Raw genomic sequence first — 6,030 nt, forward strand, 5'->3', positions numbered from 1 at the left:
TCTTTGTCTGGGATCATGTGTTCTGCTCTTCCTTACTGCCCTGGGTCCCCATTGTCCCTCCCTTGTCAGCCTGGTGATGCCTTATTTTCTGGTGACTGTCTAGCCCATTTCAGACTTGAGAGTCTAAATAATTGTTTCCTCAGTGACAGGTTAATAAAAAATGGACAAACGATTTTCTGACTGGTGATGAGGGTGGAGTTTATAGGATCTATCCCCAAATGGATTGACATTTATCCAACATCCTTCCACCCAAAACACTGGAGGAGGAAATGCATTGGAGGTCAGGATGCTGAGCTGGGACAGTGAGCACTCGGGGCTCTGAGAGCCTCTCCTCAATAAGAGGCTCTGCCCAGCCCTGGGGATGCAGGGGCTCTGCACAGATCTGATCTCAGGTCACAGGGAGACCCAGCTTCTGTCAAGTCTCAGAGCTCAGGGAGTCATCAGTGGAGCCCAGGCTGGCACCAGGAGACACACAGGGCACTGGGCACGGGGTCTAGTAGTCACACACGATACACTTTTGTCCTCCTCCCCACCCAGCCACAGAGCTAGAATTTTGCTTCTTGTGAGAATAGAATTCTGCATGTGTTGGGAGACCAGTGATCCTAAAGCAGATATTTCCACTGACTTTCTAAGGAGAGATTGAGTGGAGGGCTGCCCCACCTCACCTGCTTCGGTAGCACAGAGACAGCGCAAGCCCAAAACTGAGCTGGTGTTGTTCGTGGGCAGGGACAGGGCAGTGATGGGTCACACAGGAGAGGAGGGAGCAGATTTGATCGTGTGTCCCCCCCATGGAGCAGAAGCTCTCTGTGGCAATGGGATTGTGTCTGTCTCTCTAACAATGAACTTAAGCCTGAGCCTCAGACTGGAGCCCAGAGGGGATCACATAGGACCTGGATCCAGATCCAGATCTGGATCAGGACCATCTGGATCTGGATCAGCTGAAACCTCTGGAAGGTGCTTCTGTGCTGTCTCAGGAAGGAAAGCTGGAGCCCTGCATGGAGACCCTGGGGACCACTGCCATGGCACCTTTAGTGGGTCTGGGGCTCCCAGTGCAGGAGACAGTCACCTCTTTTCTGGGTTCACTGAGAGCTTCACAGGGGGTGTGACACAGGAAGAGATTGGGGAGAACCCGCTCCTGCTGCGCCCCCATCCAGCCCCCACCTTGGCCAGTTGGAGAGCTGCAGGAAGGCGTGGGAGTGGTAGGGGCAAGGTAGTGCCCACAGACTCAGGGATCCACTCTCTGGAGTCTCTATGGTCCTGAGCAGTGTCAGCTATCAGAGTGTCTCATCCTTGGACCCACTTTACCCTGGAGCAGACTCGGTGGTTCCCCAGGAAATGTAGACCATTTCCTATCCTCTCCTCTCCCATTAAGAGGCCTCCTGGCCTCAGGCCACAAACATTCCCTCAAATCAACCCTCCTGTCCATGACCTCACATGTGAAGGTCCAGGTACTCAGCCAGGTGTCCTGGCTGCTCTGTGATTGCAGTTCCTCCCCAACCTGTGTCCTCACCTGGCATCTCACCACCCTGTACTGTGTCCTTGGGACCCAGGGTGCCCAGGCAGCCTTAATCTCAGGGACTGGGAGGGAGGGATGCGCTCTGCTTTGACCCCCTGATTAGGTCTCCTAATTTCAAGCCGACTTCTTATGCCTCTCCTCCCTCAGATGCAGGCAGGGCACGTAGACGTTGAGTGTCTGACCATAAACTAGATGTGTGTTCAGTTATTTAGGTCTTCATGTATCTCAGAAATAGTTTGTACCTCTCATTTAATAACACTTTCAGTTTTTAGATTTATCATTAAGTATTTCTTGTTTTTTGTTGCCATTATACCTTTTAAAATTTTATTGTTAGTGTTTAAGGTTTTTTTGTAATTTTTTGTGGTTTACTGGTGGTGGGTACATTAGTATTCATTTCTTCATGTTCTTGTATCTGAAAGCCCCTGGGAAATCATTTGGAGAAGAAACATCCCTGAGTCTCCCATTGCACTCAGAGCTGGGCACTGTCTGCACTTCCAGCATCTCCACTGGGAGGTTTGTGGCTCTGAGAAAACCTCTGCCTGAGAAGAGGATCAGCTGAGACATAGAGGTGATGGTGAGTCCAAATGAGAGATGAGGGAAAGGCCTGATTTGTTCTTCCCAGAAAACTCAGGTCCTGTCTGTTAAAGTGATAACAGAAGTCACCCCCAAGTGAAACGATCCCAGGCAGAGCAGGGCTGATGTTCCCTGAGAGGAGGAAGACAGGGGGCCTTCACTCTCACCAACTTGTGGCTCTTAGCAGTATGAGCATCAGGGCTGCTGTAATGGACACAATAGCAAGGCCAGCCTTGTCCTCAGGCTATAGCCCAGAAATGAGCAGGGTCCCTGCTCTGGCCAAGGTGTCTTCTGATCCACAGAAGCTCTCCTGCAGAGGCAGGAGCCCTGGGGCTTGTCTGAGTCTGGGCTGTCACCCAGGAGGTGCTGGTTGGGCTCTGTGACTTCTGCTAGTACCAGTGTATGTGGTAGGGGTCAATGTTAAATCTAGTTCTCAGGGTGCATGGGAATCTCACTGATGTTCCCTGGGATGCAGAGAGGGAGGGGTGGAGTCAGCACAGGCTGGGAGAAGGAACACACAGAGAGAGACACTCATGGTTGATGGAGGAAATACTCAGGGTAAAGTTCCTCAAGGCTCTGAGCAAGTAAAGAAAGACACAACCTCAGTAGCTGTCCTGGGACCCTCAAGCCTGTCCCTACCTGTGCAGTGAGAGAGGAGCACGAGGAGGAGAGGAGTCCAGGCCATGGTGCACACAGCCCCTGAGCCCACAGTGGGGCTGAGCTGCCCAGGCCTCCTTTTCTCCCCACCCTCTGCCACGGGAGGGGCTGTCCATGCAAATGTGTGTCCACCCAGGGACTGCCCAGCCCCTCCCTGAGCCCTGGTGCTGGAGCTCAGTTTAGACCAAAACTGAGGATGATGGACGTTGGCTTCATCCCTGGAAGGAGGCCTGGGGGGAAGCACCTGCTAAGAGCAAAGAAAAGTCTCTGCTCAGGGGAACTCTGCAAGACCTGAGAGGACACAGCGGCTGTATCTCCCTCAGTGAGTCTCCATCAGTGAGCACAGTGCCCAGGCCCCAGGCCCAGATTCCTTTGAGAGAAGGAATCTCAGTTTCACTGAGAAACTGTTTAGAGTCTCCAGGGCGGTCCACCAGTGCCCCCTGCTGGTCATGGCCCAAATCCCTGAGAGCCCAGCTGGTTTCTGCAGCTCCCCAGGTGGCTGTCTCTATTCACACATCCAGGGTCTGATGTCTAGATACTGTTGATCAGTCATGTGGTGCATAATCACCCCACTTATTCTCACAGCCAGAAAGAGTTCTTGTATATGGAAAGAGAAAGTATGTACATATAACTATTTCAGAATTTCGTGTCCCCAGAGTTCTGTACAGAATGTTAAGAGCCCCTGTGTTTCGTGAAGTGCAGAGTTAGACAAGAGGAGGGCAGTAAAACGATTGTAGGGAAGTTTTCCAGAAAGTGCGATTGGTGGCATATTCAAATCAGGGCAAAGCTCTAGAATTTTGTTAGGGAGCAGAGAATACACAAAGATTTGTGAAGAACTAACACATTGGTGTACTTAGCATGTACCACTGGACATACTTCTTTACACCAAGAATTGATTTTTTAAATGTCTGTAGTAGTCTGCACATGTTGCCATATTAAGTTTGTGAATTTTGTCCTAATCATACATATTCTCTATATATATATACTCTTTAATATGTACATACGTTTTAATGTTCCAAAACTCTTGTGCGTTAAAGCAGTTTTAACCCACAAGACTTGGGTTCCCTGTTTCCGAGGGTTGGCCGGTGTAACCGATGAGCCGACTGAAAGTGAGCGACAGACAATGCATCCTCCTTGTGCAGGTCTGAGGTTCATGGAAGGACTCGCTGGGTGCAGTGACCTCCAGACTGTGACAGAAATTCTCACTTCCACATTTACGGCTGCTTTGCCCTCACTGTGCGTTACAGAAGCCTCTCCTCTGTGTATGCAGACCACACACTCACCCATCTTCCTTTTTTTCAAAAATTTTCCTGTCATGGCTGTTTGTGGGATTTGGGACGTGGAGCTGGATACTAGAGTTTGATGGGTCCTGTGGTTCTCTGTATGGAACATGTGTGGACAAATGATGGCATTACGGGACCTTAGTGAAGGGAGATACCAGTGCACATTCACCCACCTGACCCGCACTCAGCACTGTAGAGGTTCATGGAGGTTGTCTGTGGTCCTCACAGTCTCCCTTGTCATGTCCCTGTCCCTGTGGTTCTTCACTCAGGTCCTGAGGACTCATCACCACTTCTTCGTTTTCCCCCCATGAGTCCCTGGATCCTGGTCTGTCGCACCATCACCTCCCCCATCCCTGGGACCAGTACCCCACCTACATGGTTCATTAAAAACACGAGGACTCAGATTCATGGCACTTCCCTGCTTTTGATTCCTTGGGTCAGATTATTCATGCTTCCACTAGAACAAACTCAGAACCTCTACGTCAAAGTGTCCAGAAAGCAGAAATCTTTCTATGGGCCTCAGATCTGTGCCTTTTATGAGATCATGCATTTAGGTGCCAGATATATCCACTCAACAAACACGTCTGAGTTTGTCCTTCATGCCAGCCTGTGTTCTGGATCTGTAGTTACGCTGGTAACAAAACATGAAAACATTTAATATCTCAGTCCCATGGAACTTCTACACCAGTGGGAAAACCCACAGTGAACAGAGTCACTGTCATCACAAATGTCCACACGGGTCTGGAATCCCCCATCAGCTTATGATCCCCCTCAGATCAGGAGGCAACCCTGATGGATGAGAGACATGAGCCTCACAAAGGACGGACAGTGCAATATCGAGGGCCTCCCACGTGTGTCCTTGTCCTCTGTCCCTGGTGCAGCGCTCCAGGGGGCTCAGTGCATGACCCTGTCACTCACCAGGGCCTTGCACAGCATCTCCGTCTGGTGCTGTGCACCCTTTCATTCACTTTATTTAAGTTTTTTGCATTATTGGCACAGTGATAATTCAAATGTATGCATATGATGAAGCCCCCCTCTGCTTATAAAACTCCTAAGCGTCTCCTCCACATCATGATTAAATAAAAATCTTCAGTGTCTCATTCAAGGTATCTGGGTGCTTGCCATGAACTGCTGCCCTTCTCCTGCCTCACCTTTCCCATCTGTAGTCTAAAAGCACTAATGGGTCCTGTGTGCAAATGATTCTTAACCATGAACACATGAGTCTCATTCTATTACACTCTTCACATCTGTCAGCTCACATCCTGAGTGCCCTTTCCCTAGGAGATCATAGGGGGTGTCTTATCCAAATTGAGAGACAGGATATATTAGCTCAGAGCTGTTGGATGGCAACCCTCTGCCATTGGGCAAGGGCGCTCAGTCCTGGAAGAAGCAATGATGGCAGGACAGTGCGCTATCCCCTGTGGTCCGCCCTTGTACCATTTAGATCCACCAGCTCCTGTCATCCACTGCATGAGCAGCTCTTCCCAGGACCTTGGGGCAAATTGCCAGGACGCATCCATGGCAGGAACTTTAACACCTGCTACTAGATTTGTTCTCAAGCTATCAGGATGCTACTTGTCCCCTCTCCCACCTCCCATGCTGATTCTCCTGCCCTTTCTAACCACCAGGTCCAAGTAGCTACCTGGTAGGGTGGGTCAGAACCTCATTCTCAAGGGGCCTGTGTTCAGTCCACTTCCTTCTGAGGACAAGTGTTTGATGTTGCTGTAGCTGTTCTCTTCCCATCACAATCGGGGAGGAGAGACTCTCCAAGGCCAAGCTCAGCATTTCTCACCCCCTTCTTATGACAGCAGCCCCACCCCGTCCTGATAATCAGAGTCAACTGTCCCTTCCAGTTTGCTGACTGTTCTCTTCATGTACAGGTCCCTGTAGAGCTGACCTTGGAAACCTTAGGATTTCTCCTGTGTCTCTGGCATAAATATTCCTCATCTCCCTGCAGCAGCGTGAGAACCCACAGAGACCAGCACTGCAGGAAATGGAGGC

Source organism: Sturnira hondurensis, unplaced genomic scaffold (genome assembly GCF_014824575.4).
Source record: "Sturnira hondurensis isolate 20B ecotype Veracruz unplaced genomic scaffold, ASM1482457v3 Scaffold0018209, whole genome shotgun sequence".
Taxonomy (NCBI): Eukaryota; Metazoa; Chordata; class Mammalia; order Chiroptera; family Phyllostomidae; genus Sturnira; species Sturnira hondurensis.